The sequence below is a fragment of the Otolemur garnettii genome, unplaced genomic scaffold (assembly GCF_000181295.1).
Source record: "Otolemur garnettii isolate 467f Iridium unplaced genomic scaffold, OtoGar3 scaffold00031, whole genome shotgun sequence".
NCBI lineage: Eukaryota > Metazoa > Chordata > Mammalia > Primates > Galagidae > Otolemur > Otolemur garnettii.
In genome coordinates, this window is record NW_003852426.1 from 10,482,841 (window position 1) to 10,500,172 (window position 17,332).

At 50.1% G+C, this 17,332-nt stretch overlaps 1 protein-coding gene across 1 annotated transcript in view; it reads left to right on the forward strand.

Annotated features, from left to right (window-relative positions):
- Window positions 1-303: 303 nt before the first annotated feature.
- The window catches only part of DAAM2 (dishevelled associated activator of morphogenesis 2), a 75,495-nt gene continuing 58,466 nt past the window's right edge, over window positions 304-17,332 (forward strand). The window contains exon 1 of the mRNA XM_023512816.1: window positions 304-372. The gene's annotated coding sequence lies outside the window, so the exon portion shown is untranslated. The remainder of the gene's footprint in view (window positions 373-17,332) is intronic.

Genomic DNA, 17,332 nt, shown 5'->3' on the forward strand with positions numbered 1-17,332 from the left:
CTGCCACCCCGTTCGGGCTCTGGGGAAGGCTGTCCCTTTAAGAAAGACAGCCACACACTCTGCTACTCCACAGGACAGTGGCTCTGCCTCCTCTGCTGGGTGCTGGGCTGGGCTGGGCTGTGGCTGGGACCCTCCTGGGCTGGATTTTAGCACTGGAGCTTCCAGAGAAGGGGGGCTGCTTAGGATCAAGTGCACAACCCTTCCCCCCACCCCAGGAATCCATGCCCACAGAAGGACTCCCTGTCCGCAGCCCCCCACTGCGGCCCTGGGCTCCCACCACCCAGCTCTGGCTCTGGGACATAAGAGGATCATTCTTGAGGACTGAGCTCAGGATCCCTAAAAAGAAAGTTGGAAAATAGCTGGATAAACTTGGTAAGTGAAAGAAAGCTGCGTTACATCCTTCTCCTTGGACTGCAGATTACAGACTGGTTTGAGTTATGGTGATTCTTGCCAATGGGATCTGATGGGCAAATGTGAGGAGAGAGAGGTGGGGGCTGGGAGCCTCACTGGTAAGGAGCCTGGCCTTGGGGATAGCACCCACCTCCTTTCTCAGTAGTTTTAGCCCTTGAGGCAGGGAGCTGAGGGTTGACACCCAGACATAGCTGGAGCCTGGCCCACAGAGAAGATCAGGGAGGGGCAGATGCCAGATTTCTCCCTCATTTGGGGAAAACAAAGCATGGTCAGTGAGGGCTGTTTGTGGAGATGCCAGAGGCTGAATGACATGCAACCCGAGAGTGAAATAAGTGACCCTTCAAATCCATCTGAGCAGGACACTTAAGCCAATTCCTCTTCCTCCTGGAGTAAGGGACAGACTAGGCCCTGAACTTATACCCCAGGCCCCAAAGAGGTCTGCATTGTCTCCTTGGACAGGGGGCAGCTGCCCATAGCAGCAGTGGGCAGTTTCATTGTGGGAGGTGGCAGGTCTGCCAGGGCAGGGAAGAATGGAGGGCCTGTTATTGCTGAAGCCTGGGAACGTCGCCTCAGAGGGAGGCCCACGCTGCCCAGAGCTGGCATGAGAGAGAATGGGAGGAGAGGTCTGTGCAGTAGGAGGAATGGGACTGAGCCAGCACCCCCACCCTCTACAAATGGTCCCTCAGCCCTATTTCTTGTGATGTGGATACAGGTGAGCTCCCTGGCCTTGAATGCTCAGGTACAGGTTGGAGAACCAAAGGGGTGGCCAAAGGGGCGGCCTCCCATGGAGGAGGTAGGGTATAGTAGAAGACTTAGCCCCTGGCACTAATCAGAAGCCACAGGGTTTCCAAATCAGAGAAGCTCTCTGTTAAATTCTGCTTCAGCAGATATTCTCTGTGCTCCTACTTGTGCTAGGCTCTGTGCTAAGGATTTACTGAAACAGAAAATGCCATGATGGAATTAGGAAGGTGTGAAAATCTGGAAAGATGTTTTGGATATGGGATTAAAGTCATCTTTGATGGCTTGGCACCTGTAGCACAGTGGTTACGGTGCTGGTCACATACACCTAGGCCGGTGGGTTCGAACTTGGCCCAGGGCCAGCTGAACAACAATGACAGCCACAACAAAAAAATAACCAGGCATTGTGGCAGGCGCCTGTAGTCCCAGCCAATTGGGAGGCTGAGACAAGAGAATTACTTAAGCCCAAGAGTTTGAGGTTGCTATGAGCTGTGATACTACAGCACTCCACCAAGGGTGACCTAGTAAATAAATAAATAAATAAAAATAAAGTCGTCTTTGAAAAGTAACGATAATAGTTACCATTTTTTTCCTGTACCTTGAATGCACCGATCACTGTGCCAAAAGCTTACCATCTCATTTAATTCTTGTAGTAATTCATTGAGCTTTGTAGATTTTACAAATAAAGAAACTAAAGTTCAGGGATTAGGGACCTTGCCAAAGGACACAGAGCTGGTGAACTGGAGAGCCAGGACTGGAACCTCTTCATTCATTCAATCATTCATTGATTTGTTTGTTCAATGAAGTCAAACTGCTGGCCTACTGAGCGCCAGCCATTGTGGTAAGCACTGAAGATACTGCTGAGGTCTAGAAGAGCCCAGGCTGCCTAATTGTGTGAATACTTTTCCAAGAAAATGCCAGATCTGAGGTCTGAGAACTCTGCTTGAGATGTTCTTTTCCTTGAGCAATGTTGCATTTTGTTTTCATTTTAGTGATAATCTAAAAATTGAACGCAGCCATTCTGAATCCTCTGAGTGATCACCACATAACCTACTACAGGCATGAGATTTCAGTCCCCAAGTTTATGTTTCTGTGCAAGTTGGCACCGAGTGGTTTTCTAAAATGATAGTTCTTAACTTTTAATGCTTTGTTTCTTAAACTGTGTTCTACAGTGTATGCTTGAAGGGCCAAAGTGCTAAAGATTAAGAAAATCTACATGGATTCTACCACAGGAAGGGAGAGGTGTGGTATGAGTGTCCCAAGAGGAAATGGGTCGACATCTTCCTCTCCTGGGAGCAGAGTGGGCCAGACTCAACTGGGACAGAGCAGCTTGGTGTTCAGAATCTTCCAGCCTCCTGATCCCCAGGCTCAGGGTGGACCCAGGGAAAACTCTCAGAGAGGAGTGGGCAAGTCAGGGGAGGAAGGAGCCCAAGTTCAGATCAGGAGCTCTGCTTCTGATGTGGTATCTCTGACCTCAGCAGATCATTGCTTCTCTGTGGGCCTTTGCAGATGGGTCCACTTGTGCTGGGAAAGGGGAGCTTGGTCCTCCCTGCAACACTCCCTCCCAAAGATGGGTGTTCCCGGGTCATTCAGAACTTCTGACCTCTCCAGAGGCTCTGCTGCTGGGTGAGACAGCCTATAGCACCAGCCCAGGTGTAGGGAGCTGTGAATGTGACTCTGGCTGCCCTGAAGGTATCTGGGGCACATCCTGCTGGCCTGGTGCCTTGGCCCTTGGATGGGGCTGGGCAGCAAGCACCTGTCTGGATCAGATATCCTCCCAGTGCAGGAGGCTGGAGACTCGTGTGTCTTGGGACCTGTGCCTCCTCCTCTTCCAGCGCCTCTCCCTCCTCCCACTCAGGTTTTGGGTCTTGCATAAAGCACTCATACCTGCTTTTGGGTGACACTCCAGGGTACCCTCACTCTCTGGTTACCACCCCTCAGCTGGCCCTGGGTGATCATCCTGGTCTTCTTTTCTCTAGACCCCACTCTATCCTTGCCATCTTCTACATTTTTCTGCAAAGGTCCAGCTAGTAACTATTTTGCATTTGGGGGCCCTTTATGCTATACTTTTATAACTCATTCCCAACTTTTTATCTCCTTGAGGACAGGAATCAATAGAACTTGGCCACCTCTAGCCCTTCCCACCCTCAGCTTGTGCCTGCCAGGCGGTAGGCACTCAGCAAATGTGGTTGGCTGCAGCCACAATGACCTCTCTCTCTCTGTCCCCTAGAGCCTGTGCCACAGCAGGGGCCTCTTCAGGGTCTGGCTGTACCATTTTGGGAAGTCAGGATCTCATCACCTGTTGGCTACTAAGGCATCCTGTAGCTAAATCCATCACTGGCCTTGTAACCTGAGCCTGCCCGAGCCCCTGCACTCTGAGATCAAGTGTCCCTGTTTGTTTTGACATCTCATGCGGGGCATGAGTGATCCAGATTTCAAAGCAAGAATTTTTTTCTAGCAGCCGCTGAAGGCCAGGCCCCTGCCAGCTCTGGGGCTCCCATGTTAGCATTTTCAGTTAATTAAGAAAACAAACCCCAAATCCCTGACAGAGATGGTTCTGCAGATTTGGGACAGAGAAGTTTGTGTGGCATGCAGGGGAGGCAGCCAGCTCCTGCAGGCAGGGTGAGCTGGGGGAGGGAACCTGTGAGCCAGTGAGGCCCCAATGGAGCCTTCCCAGCAGGAGAAGGGGCCGTGGAAGTCACATGGGTGGGAGCCAGCTCCGGCAGGGTGCAGAGCACAGAATGCCTGTACCTCCTTCCCCCTCCAGGGCCTGTTTTGAATGGGTGAAGGCCGGGGAGAGAGGCCAAAGGGGTGAGAAAGGAGGAGACACAGAGACCTTCTCAGGACGTGCCAGTCTTCTTTTCTGGAGCCAGCTTATCCCAACTGCCAAGCTACTAGAGGAGAATGCTGAGAGGTGACCTGGGGTGGCTTCCAGGGAAGCCCTGGTCAGGGAGGCTGCTGGTCCACGCAGAGCCTCAGTGTCAATTTAAAAAGGGTTTTTGTTCTTTCAGGAAAAAATGGTTGATCATACTCCTGTGGAAGTGGCACAGCTGTCCCCGAGGGGCGTTTTCCTGGGCCCTGTGGTAAATGCACACACAGGCCCACCTTCTCACCTGCCCACACACACCGCACCTGGGGGAGACCCTGGGCCTGCGCCACCACCACTCCAACCGAGGTCCTCGGGCAGGTGGGGCTTGGGCTCTGGGCCTGGGGGAGCATAGGTAGGACTGGCCCACCTGCACCCCATGTCTGCCCCATCTGTCCTGCCTGTGTATGCTCTCCAGAGTACACATGCCTACAGGCGGTGTGGGTTCATCAGACTCCCAGACATGGGGCTGTCCTGTAGCTCCCACCCTGAACACAGCATGTGGTGGTCCCGGTGCCCCTTGGGTAGAGCGGGGTAGGAGAGAGACCTGCTCTTTTCTGCCACTACTAAATGATGCAAAGAAAATTATTTGGTCTCTGGGAACCTCCAGTTTCTAATGGGAAATGAGGACGATGCTGGTATTTCATGTGTCCTGAAGGTATAGGTGTGAGGTGTGCTGGTAAATACTAGATGAGGTGTATCCCATGCCTGGGTCAGTGAACCTGGCCTCCTCCCCCATCGGACACGTGTCCGGGTCCAGCTTCTGCCTGCTGGCTTGGCTTTGGCTGCCTGAAAAGACAGTGGGGAGAAATAACAAATGTGTGGGTAGCGTCTGACCAGGCTGGGAGGAGAGGCCCAGGGAGAAAGTGGTTGTAAAGCCAACTCTTAGTATGTGGTACAACTAGTTCAAATAACTGTCAGTTGGTGGCAGATATTTTTGACTCTGGAGGGACTTTCTGCCCGCTTGGACTCTCAGGGCTCCCTGCTTTGAGAACTTCATCACTCGCAGGACAATGCCACATTAGCAAGCAGCTGGGACTATTTGGGGGCAGCAAATCCCTTAAAAGGTGAGCATCGCTATGGCATTGTAATGCTAGAGAGAAGCCATTGGCAGACAGAGGGGAGTCTCAACCCTTTCTCTTTATTCTATTTTAATTTTTTGCAGCAATTGGTTGTGTAGCTGGTATGGCCAATAGATCCTCTTTCCAGGAGAACATATCTGACATGCCACCCGATCCTCCTAAAATTCCCCAAACCAGGCTGGGTGTTTGCTTTCTGCTTTTGCTGGTAATTTTTCTCAGTTCATGTTAGGACTGTTTACACACAAACATTAGGAAAACATACGTGAATATCAGTCGTGAAATGTGAAAGAGGATGTGACAGTAGGCGGATGATGACACCAACTCTGCACATTCACAGGTTTCTTACCTTCAACTTGGCAAATACGGACCTTTGGAGTAATTGATAGGAGCATCGTCCCCACCCCACCCCCCCTTTTTAAAAGATTTCTAAGTATTCTCCAGGCTTCTCAGAGAAAATGTATGTGAGGTAAAGGTCAGGAGAAGTTGTGATTAATTTCTGGAATGCTAAGGAACATCATCTGAAAAGAGAAGCAATGTAGCTTGGACCCTATCAGGGCTCACAATGTTTAGGGGAAAAGTGCATAAGTGCGTCTTGGCTCAGATTTTCAGAACCTTTTATTTTTATAGTTGTTTCTACTTTATACACTATCTTCAGCAGAAACTAAGGGGAAAGCAGGGCCTGAACCAGGATTTATCCTCCACTGTCCTACAGGGGGAAAGAAGAAGGGAGCACTGGACTGGGATTCTGGGCTGGCTTTCCAGACACGGTTCTGTCATAAGGCTGCATAAGTCCCGGGACAAGTGGCCTGCTTCTTGGGCCTCATCTTTCTCACTTGTAAAATGGTCTTGATAATGACAGTCACCTCCCCATTCTCAGCAGCCTGTTCCTCCCCACAGCTGTGTCCTGGTGGAGAAAGGAGGCGTTGAGGTTATTCACACCCAGGTGAGGAGGAGTGACACGCCAAGAGGGGAGGCACAGCTATGCAGGAGCCGAAGGGCACAGTCTTTTCCAGGGTCAGATTATTGGTCTGAGTTTGTGGAATGGTGCTTGGTCACCCCAGAGAATAGTGGTTCTCACTCATGGCGTGTTCTGAGTGTGTGTATGTGGGGGAGTGTTCATGGGCGTGCCCCTGCCCCTGGCAGGATGGGGTCCCTGGGCTTCAGAGGCAGTGGCGGAAGACGCTCCCTGACTCTGCTCCTTAGGGTCCCCATGCCTGGTTGCTGGTTGCTCTTCAGAGCCTCTGTTTTCATGTGAAGGTTGCTTCCCCTTGGCCTGAGAATGGATTCTCTTAATCAACCAAAGGGGAATTTGGAAAATCCCAGACCCAGTTTCAGAATCCAGGGGGTGTGGTCCCCTCATGGCTGAGCCCTGGCCTGCTTCTCAGGTCATCTCACTGCAGCTGCCAAGGGCTGCCTGCCCTGCCCCTCCCACTCTTAGCTCTGCCGGTCTCACCGCCTGAAGGCTCATCCTGAAGGACAGCAAGTGAACACATTCAAACATCACCACCTCTAAAAAGTTTCTCTACCCTCCCCCATTTCAGGTAGGTGGGATTCCTCCTCACCTCTGTTCCCACAGGCCTGCCCCATGTATTCTAGCCGATCCTCCCTAGACTAAAGCTTCCAGGATGCAAAGACCTGACAGGTTCAGTTTTGCAGTTATTCTGTCTTGGTCCATTTGGGCTGCTACAAAAGAAAAGACACAGACTGGGTAATTTATAAACAATAGACATTTCTTTCTTACCATTCTGGACTCCAGGAAGTCCAAAGTCAAGGTGCTGTCAGGATGAGGGCTGCTCTCTGCTTCCAAATTATACCTTGTTACTGTGTCCTCTGGAAGGGAAGAAGGCTGCATCCTCACACGGTGGAAGGAAGAGAAGGGCAAAAAGGAAGGTGAAGGTGAAGTCACCTTAATCACTTCCCCAAAGGCCTCACCTCTCAGGACCACCACAATGGGGAGTAAGTTTCAATATGTGAATTTTGAAAGGAACACAGACAGACAAACCATAGCATGGTCCCAGAGACAGAGTAGGTCCACAGTGCATAGTAGGTCCTCATTAAATGATGGCTGCCTGGATGAAGAACAGAAACAGGAGGAGAACCTATACTTTTTACAATTCTTCACTGAGAAGAAAGCAAGACTGTTTAGAGGATTAATTAACCCAGGGCCAGCTTCCGGGATGGGGTCTGAACAGGGCGCTCCTGCTGGCGTCTCCTCCTTGTATACCACTGTCCGTGGCAGGGGCTGGGGACAGGGCTGATCACTGCACCTGGTGTGTGTGAATGGGTCCACATGGGTGCCTGTGACTGCTCGTGGGCAGCAAGTGCTGCATGATCCTGTTTTTCTGTAGGTACCAAGCCACAAACATTGGTACCAACTGCCTGCTCTTTCTGGCCATTGTCCACAATGGTGTGTGATTCTTGCGGCTGTGCCCAGGAAGCTGTGCCCAGGGTGTACTGAAGGAGCGTGACTGTGGGGGAAGCTGGCAGCACTTGGGAGATGGACAGAATGCTGCTGTTCTGTCAGTCCTTGTAGGATGCCTGTGTTGGAAGCTGAGCAATTCCTTGTTTGGCACCAGTTAGAGAGTTAGAGCCTATGAAGTTTCCTATACTTAACAATAGGGAATTGGGCCATAGACGTTTCTGTGAATGTCAGTAGGATAAGAACAAAGCAGGGTTTCCTCAGGTCAGTAGTGATCTTACCTCTGGGGTGTTTGTTTGTTCATTGGTACACTCAGATATATTTACAGAGTGCCCACCATACATATGTCTTTCACCACTCTAAGCATGGAGGACAGACTGAACATTGTCCCAGGCCTCAGAGGGTTTAGTTTCTAGTAAGTCCTTGAAGATGGAGAGGATGGAAGGTGAGGTTGGCATCGTCCCTGGAGCCATTCTGAGCTGGCCCCTGAGTTAGAAATATAGCTTTTCTATTCGTTAGCTCCTCTGATCTCTACCATGCTGTTAACTTGCCGGGAACACCTGGGGATCTCCCTACCTGATCTCCTGCTCTCTGTCTTTCCTGAGTTAGAGATATTTCATCTATACTCTTGCCATTCCCTGTGCAGCTCCACGATGATGTTCTGGGGTGTGTCCTCCAGCCCCTAACTGGGAGCATGTTTGGGGGCCAAGCCTGTACTTTGTTCCCTGCAGTGTACAGTGCCTGGCACAGAGTGGGGGTTCACAGATGACTGTGGAATGGAGGAACGCCTGGGGCAGACACTGGACTGCACTTTTTTCGTCCTCACCATCGATACTGCAGTCTGTGCCTTTCTGTTTTCATCTCTGTGTGGATCAGTGATGAGGAGGGATGGGGTCCTAGGGAAGGTGATGATAAGCTGGAACATTGTGATAAACTGGAGGAAGATGGGGAGCCCCTGGTTGGAGTCCCTGTGCTTCAGCATGTCCTCTCTGTGATGTGGTCACATGAGGTTCATTTGCCTTTGCACACACTCTTTTCCCAGGAGGCAGGGGGGCTTCAGAGCTGTGCTCTGAGTCCAGACCCTCCTTGTGCTGTGGCCTGTGTCTGTCTCCTCGTTCATGGGGAGAAGGTGATGCTGAGGGACAGACCTGCCCCTGCAGCCCTTCAGCTCAGGCAGCCCAGCTGGGCCTGCAGGAGAGCAGGCTTCCTGGGAATAGCTGGGAAACAAGTCCAGGCCTTGGGCCCACCTCCCCCAAGGCCAGGATGTGGCGTGGGACCCGGGCCGGCGGAGGTTCCCACTGCTCAGCTCCTGTGCTCTTAAATGCTTCAGGCTCAGGCAGCATCTCTCAGCAGGAGGGGGTGGCCAGCTACTCCAGCTGCCTGGGTCAGGACCGCATGAAGGCCAGGCCAGCTCTGCAGGCCACACCCCTGACATTTATCCTCCACCTGGACAGCTGCCAGTGGCCCTGCAGCCTGGCCTTGCCTCCATGGGTGAAAGAGTCAGGGATTAACCATTTCAGACTCAGCCTGAGTGGACTGAAACTGGTCCTCTCAGATCCACCAGCATCCACTGACCATGGCCCAAAGACTAGAGTAGGTATATTCACCAGTGTTACCTCACTTAATCCTCACATGAATGTGGGGGCGTAGGCATCACCTCCACTTTTCAGATGAGTAAGTCATGTGGAGTCATGTAGTGTGCCTAAGTATATACAGTTAGTAAGTTAACTTTCATATATTCGTTGTTACAAGGGTTTGCTGTGTGCAGGGAAGTGGATATAGCAATGAATGATGGACAAAAATGCCCTATGGAGTTTACCTCCCAGTGGGAGATAACGAATATGTAGACTGTATAGCCTGTCAGATGGTGGTGAGTCTATGTGGAAAATGAGGAGAAGGGAGATGGGAGGTGGACAGTGCCAGAGAGAGGCTGCTGTTTTAAATACTCGTGGAGGACCTCGCTGAGAGGGTGTGCTGTTCCTCACACTTAGTGCCTCCTGGGTGCCGAGCACTACCCTAACCACTGTACACTAACTGGCTTGCTAGTTTCATTAACTCAATTACCTTATGAGGCATATTACTGTTATTATTCTCATTTTCAAATGGGGAAAATGAGGCTGGGGAGGTTAGGTGACTTGCTAAAGGTGACAGTTCAGATGAGAAGCACCCCTGGAATTTGTACCCAAGCTGTCTAACTTCTGAGTTCTGGCTCTAACCATTATACCCTACTGCCAAGGCCACAAAACGAGTGGGTTGGGAAGAAGGAGGCCTGCAAGGCCCACCTGAATGGTCCTGGTTTGTGCACTGGGGGCAGGGCACTATAGGGCAGGGACTGAGGGCAGGGCACTGGGAGCAGGCCACTGGGGGCGGGTAATAGGGCGGGGCACAGGGTCGGGCATTAGGGACGGGGCATGGGGCGGGTACTAGGGGCGGGGCATGGGGCGGGACATTAGCGGCTGGCACGAAGGGGCAGACCCACAGGTGCTTTGGCTCTGTTCTGTCAGTGAGAAAAGGTCAGAGAAGCTGACAGGTCAGTTATAGTTAAAGCTGGGTGAAAGGGAGGACTTGACTAGGTTTGTGGAGGACAGAACAGGAGAGAGGGGAGATAAATTGCTGGTGAGGGCTAAGTCCAGAGGCTGCGGGCCTTCGGGTCCCCCCTCCCAGCCAGCCTCTCTGAGCCCTCCAAAGACTCAGACCTGACACAAGTGGGACTATTTCTTGCTCTTGTCCTTTTTGCTTCCTCACTGTCAGTTTGGAAATAATCTACTTAGTAATAATGATGATGACATAATAGCAGCTGACATTTATTGAAGACAACTGGAATGGGTGGTGAAAATGAATATATTACACTCAGATGTGTGGGTAAAAAGTAATTATTTCCTATAATGGATAACTTGTGATGAAGAACTTAGCTTGATAAATAATGGTGCTTTGGTCTCTTTGATTTAAGAGATTGCTTTAGATCAAGGTCCCATCAAGTCACAATTCAGACACTCCTCCTCCCTCAAGGGGTCTGATTTCCTGGGGAAGCCCCTGCATTTTCAAGGCGGCCAGTGCAAGGCCTTGAGTTTGCAGGACTTTCGCAGATCTCCACTAAGCCTTGCCTTGTTCCCACTTCGTTGTGGGCCTCTGTGCTGAAGTCCACTGAAGGGCCCAGGTCTAGTCTGGCCCCCAGGGCTTTTGAGGTGGACCTCAGACCCCTGGCTCTCCCAGGATATTCATCCACCCCTGCTGGGCTGAGTGGCTATTACTCTGGGATATAGAGGCTATAGATGAGGGGGCCCGAGGGCAGCCCATGGGTGACTTCCGCAGCTGCTGCTAACCTGTCCTTGGGAGGGCAGCATTTGCTGGGAGCTGGGCCATGGCAGGGCCTCTTCAAGGGGCATGGCCCTTCCCTAGCCCTGTGCGCCTATTCTGGAGTTCTCCCAAGTAAGTCATTGGGCTATTGCTAATGACATGCAACCCCTGTGCCCTAAATCCTTCCTATAGGTGAGAAAGAGAGTGAAATCCTCTTTTCTTCCTAGTACTAGAAAGTTTTTCATTGTTCTTCCTCTCTAGAGAAAACATTACCTCTTATCAATCCCTCTCTGCTCCATTGGGGCTATCAGTCTTCTTGTCCTGGGGAAAAAAGGTCCTGCCTTAGCTCTACTATCAGTATGAGCACAGTAAGAGAGAGGAAAGGGAAGCAAACACTGGTCCTTCTCAAAGCAAATATAGTGAAAAATATTTTAAATATTTTCCTTGCAAAATCCTTTACATCTGATAAGTGACACTACTCCTGAATCCTCACTCCTCACAACTATCTTGTGGGTTATGTCTTGTCAAATTTCTTTTCTTTTTGTTCCTTTCTTCTTTTCTTTTTTCCTTCTTTCTTTCTTTCTTTGTTCCTTTCTTTCCTATCTTTCTTTATTTTTTAAAGAGACAGAGTCTCATCTGTCACCAGGCTGGAGTTCAGGGGCACAATCATAGTTCAGTGCGGGCCTGAACTCCTGAGCTCAACCCATCCTCCTGCTCCAGTCTCCTGAGTAGCTGGGATGACAACTGTGCACCACCACACCTAGATAACTTTGAACTTTAATTTAATTTTAATTTTTTTGTAGATATGAAGTCTTAACTGCATTGTCCAGGCTGGTCTTGAATTCTTGGTCTCAAGCAACCCCCTTGCCTCAGCTTCCCAAAGATCTGGGATTACAGGTGTGAACCACCATGCCCAGCCCACATTCTCCTTTTACAGATGAAGGAGATAAGGCTTGAAGAAGTCAAATGACTCTCCCCCAAATCTTACAGCTGGTTAGTGGCAGAGCCAAACTTAGAATCTGAGAATTTTTTTACATCTTCAACCCTTTCGTATTCCTGAGGCATTTTGCTTCCTCTCAGAAAGGATCTTGGAGTGGAGCCTCTTTAGCACGCAGTGACATGAAGTGTACCCCTCAAGTAATGAACAGAATCCCTCAGACAAAGGGCTGTTGGCTTCAGTTGACTCAACCATGGCACCCCCCCTTATACTGCCATATGAAGTCTTGTTCCATGTTCAAAAGGGGCTTCTTGGTTTGCAGATTCTCTCCTATCATAGGTATATGAACATCTACATCTTTCTCTCTTTCCCCATTCATTTGGACAATGATCTTTACTACCTGTTTTGGATGACTATGCTGGACAAAAATGGTCTCCTCATGAAAGAGGCCTTTGACTCGCAGCTGTGGCTCCTGTTTGCTGAGCCTGGTACAGCCTGGACTCTCAGCCCCAAAGTCAGCCAAAGCCCTGCCCTTTGCTCTCTGCCAGGAGCTGTGTTCTAGCTGTTGAGAACCATGGTGCAACACTGGAAAACTCAGCCCTGGCTTTTGGTTGTGCTGGAGTTGAAAGACCAAGGTGTTATCTGGGAACCACCTAAAAATGGTCAGGGGGAAATAAACTCTTGGTTTATACTTTTAGTGTTTATTACACGATCAGCACCATGTTATTGGTGTTATAATATTAACACTAAAAGGATAAAAAAGAGGAAGGAAAGAAAATCTAGCCACAATTGCACCACAGGCACTTGGATTCGTTTTTCCAGAAGCCCCAGTGCCCTGGCTGTTGTGAGATGGAGGGCAGAGCAGGGAAGGGAAAGGAGCACAGAGAGAAGTGATTAAGGCGACAAGCAGGAGCCAGCCAACACATGGGCTCAATTCCAGACTGATGGCTTCTCTTCTTTAAGTCTGAACTCTGGCATTGCCTTCTCCAGGAAGCCTTCCCTGCTATCCTCTTCATCAAAAGGCAGCTCACTTCACAATGCCTTATTTCAATCACTGTGTGCTGCCCACACTGTGTTATGACTCTGTTTAGGCGATGGCTCCCCCTCTAGACTGTGAGCTCCAGGCACTGAAGAATGTATTTTATTCATCTCAATCTCCAGTGCCCAGCACAACTGAGCAGATCAATAGATACTGGTTGAGATGGTCATAAAGCTAAGAACCTGGACATAGGAGTCTAAGTTGGGACTGAAGATGGCACACACTGAGGCTCAGATCAATTTCTAAAGTCTACAGGAAGGAAACCACACAGAGTCATGAAGGGTGTTTGATACAGTGTGTTTCCTTTTATGTGTTGGTGCAGGCCAGAAAGAGAGCAGGAAGATTAGCCTATGTTTCACCAGTGGTGTGGAAGTCTCTGCGTGTGTTAGCAAATAAGGGAAGCCTTGAGAAGCATGAAGAGGGCCCCCTTTTCTCCTTATGACTGGCAGGGGAACCGATCTCTTGCCACTGAATCAAGTGCTCTCTTCCTTAGCCTGTAGGAGAGCAGAGACTTCTTCATAACAGAAGCCCTGCTGCACAGCCAGTGACTGGTCACAGAGCTGGTGCTCAGTCAGCATTTGTGGAATGAATGAATGAATGAACATATGGAAGAAGAAACTCTTGCAATCCAGCGAGGTTTATTGGGGAAGACTTAAAGGGATAAGCATTGAGCCTAGCTGGGAAATAGGGCAGGGGTGTGGGTTGGCAAAGATGGCAGAGAGGACTTTGTGGCTGAGTGGTGGGAGGAAGGCCATTGATGTCCTTCCTGGCTTGGATACCTCTAACTCGATGGCCAGACTGATGATGATTGGTAATGGCCATCTTTTGGGGGAAGAGGAGGCTGGGGGCTAGGGGAAAGTCATACAAAGACACAGGCCTAGAGAGAGGGTTTCTCCCATTGTATGTCGCTTCTTTTCATCCAGAACTTAGAATTGGAGACATTGCTAAGATTCCTTGATTCCCTAGGGCAGGAGTGGGGGGTGGAATGGGGGGGGCAGTTCTAACAAATGAGTCTGGACACAGGCATGTGGAGTGTGGCCCAGAGGAAAGGGGAGGAGGGAAACAGCAAATTGCAAGCTTGGAGAGAAGGAAGTTCTATTTTGGGTGACTTCAAATCCCAGCCCGTCTGCCTGCCAGATCCGCAGCAGACCCCATCCTCTGCACATGATCCACTCATCCCCACTTCTGTGCACTGGCTTCTGCTCCATTCTGGCTCACGTCCCCACATCCTGGAAGACTTGCTTCATTCTCACTTTGCTGTTCTGTCTCTTGGTGTGCTCGTCTGCATCCAAAACCTCCCCCCTGTTTTCTCAAAGAAGCCATCCCTAAAATAAACAACCACAGCACAATAATAGCACCTACAGTTTCTCCACATTCCTCCTACAGGTCATGCACCACCTTGTGTGCTTTGCATGTCCTCATTCAACTCATAAGAAATGTGAGGTCATTATCACTGTGGTTCCTAGTTGGCAAATGAAGACACTGAGCCCCAGAGAGGCTGAGTGAACCAGGGGAGGTCAGACTGTTAGCTGGTGGCAAAGTCATGCCTGGAATCCAGATATACCTCACTCAAAAGCCACAGGTCATCTCTTCTCACAGCCACATAGCCCTCTCTCTAAATCAGAAACTCTGGGGTGGAGCCCAGTGACCAGCAGTTTAATAAGCAAGCCCCCACCCCCCAGGAGATTCTATTGCACAATAAAGTTTGAGAACAGCTAACTTTGCTGATCTAGCTCCAACCTGGCTGAAAGCCTCCAAGTCCACCCTGAATTTGGGGAAAACTTATTTGCTAACTGCCATTACTCATCCCTGGTATTTGGCTTCTGAGCTCTGGATGTAGGACTTGATACTCAAGTTTCCTGAACACTTGTTTCCCTGGTTGTAAAATAAGAACAGTTCTGGCCCTTCCAGGGACACCTCCCTGGCTTCTTGTTTCCAAGAAAGGATCTTCCATGAGTAGCTACTTAAGACTTGGCACCTTAGCATCACCTAAGGAATGTTTACAAAATATGAATAAACACGCTCATGCTCCCTCCCTGGACCAGCCAACATCTCTGGGCCTGGGGTCAGGGCATGCGGAGCTCTAATGGCCATGTGGGTAGAGAATGTGGGCTGCCTTCTCAGGCTTCTCCCTCCCCCATTGCTACCTCTTCTCCAACTGGTGACTCTGGGAGAGGTCATAAGCTGGGACTGCCAACTCCCTCTTTTGTATCTGCCACCTGCAGAGTAGGTGCATCTGGCCAGCTCTTGGTGGTGAAGTCAGGAGACTTCTCCTAGGGGGAAGTCCCTGGTCACCTTCCTATACCAGCAACTGAATGTGCGGATTGGTCCTATTTGTGAGTAGAAAATTAGGAAGTACATTTGGTCTGATATATAAAGCCACATGCTCCTAACAGCTTTATCAGAAATATTGCTGCTATTTTGACCTCCATCTGTCTCCTTCATGTATCCATTTCTTAATTGGTCTCAAACTTGAGCAAGATTTATGTATGACCCTGCAAAACCCCAACACCATACACTTTACAAGGTTATTGCTGAATTTAATGAGCTGGCATATTCCAGCCAGCTAGGCTGTGGTCAGTAAATGTTTGCTGCAACAAAATCAAAACAAGCCCCTCTGATCAGCTACAGTGTCCCTGGGGGGCTGGGCCCAGCCTTGAAGGACCTGCAGGCCCAGCCCATGCCTGACAGTTAACTCCTTAATCACGACTGCACTGGAGTCAGAAAATCATGCAAAGATGGCTTTGGGAGGGATTTCTAAAAGATCAGTAGATGAGAGAGGAGTTGGAGCTTGGGGCTTGTGAGCTGGGCATATCTGGGTTCTGGGCATGGTTTTGCCACCAACTGACAGTATGACTTACCTGGTTCACTCACCCTTTCCAGGGCTTGGTGTCATCATTTGCCAATAGTAATGGTGACTTCACATGTTTTTTTGTGAGTTGGATGGGGACACATGACAGCATGTAGGGCGGTGCGCGGCCTGTAGTAGAAACCTGGATAAATTATAGGTGTGGATTCTTATTGCTGTTGGTATTTAAGGTGGCTCCACCTTTTTAAACAAGTTCCCAGGTGATGCTGATGCTGCTGGTCCAGGGACACATTTTAAGATGACCAGCACTCAGGGAAAACAAAGTGCAGGTGAGCTGTCCCTTCAGGGACTCCCAGGAAGAGTCAGCTGATGGGCAGAGGTACCGCTTGACATGGATGCAATCCAGTGTTTGGCAAGCTTGCTTACAGAATAGCATCACCTAGAGCTAATGCAAATATCAGAGCCCAGGACAGTGACCAACTATCTCAGTCTGCCTGGGACTGAGACATTCCTGGGATGTGACATTATTGGACTATCCACAATAACCTTCTCACCTTAGCCCCCAGATTCTGTTTAATTGATTCAGGTTGGGGCCCCGACATTTGTATTTTTTAAAATGCCCAGTGGTTCTCCTCTGCAGCCCTCAGAGGGGTTTGCTTTCAGCTCTGGAAAGAAGGGGTAAATCGTGAAGAAGATTGGTAGAAATGCTGGCAAATGAGGAGGAAAGCAAACTGAGAGTGAATTAGACTGTCTGCATGGAAATCACTTGTGGAACCTGTTAAAATGCAATTCCCGGCTCGGCGCCTATAGCTCAACTGGCTAAGGCGCCAGCCACGTACACCTAAGGTGGCGGGTTCGAATCCCCAGCCCGGACCCACCAAACAACAATGACGGCTGCAACCAAAAAATAGCCGGGCGTTGTGGCGGGCGCCTGTGGTCCCAGCTACTTGGGAGGCGGAGGCAGGAGACTCGCTTGAGCCCAGGAGTTGGAGGATGCTGTGAGCTGTAATGCCACGGCACTCTACCCAGGGGGACAGCTTGAGGCTCTGTCTCAAAAAAAAAAAAAAAAAATGCAATTCCCTTCCCCCATATCTGCAGATTCTCCCTGGAATCCACATGTTTCGTAAACTCCCAAGGTGACTTGTGATGCACTCTAGTTTGAGATCTGCTGAAAGTGGAAAAAGCAAGGGCTAAAATGAGAGAAGAAAGCTGGAGAATGCAGGATATAGTCCAATCAGGTAGAGTTTTGAGTGGTTTCAACCTGAGGCCAAGAGGAGCAATGAAAGGAGTGCAGGTGGAGTGTAGGTGGAGTCCAGAAGAAAGGGGTCAGCCAAGCCAGCAGGAAAGGACAGTACCGGCAGAGCCAGTCCCAAGCTGATGGCACGTGCAGGCTCTCAGAGTGGGCGTGAGGTGAGGTCAGTGATGCCGGCCACAGGCTCAGGACTCTGCGCAGCAGCCTCCCTGGTGCTGAGAAACACGGTCACACCCTGTGTGTTGAGTGGTGTCTGAGGGTCCACACAGGCCTGTGCAGAACTGACGTAGGAAACATCTCTAAGTAGAATCAACTGGGTGTGGGGACCGGATGATCTATAAAATAAAGGGAGAAGAGTGTGTGAGCGTGTGTGCGTGTGTCAGTGTGTGTGCGAAAGTGAGTGTGCGTGAGAGTGTGTGTGTGAAAATGTGTGAGGGTGTGTTGGGGGGAACAATGGGAATGTAGGACAGACCCAGTCAAAA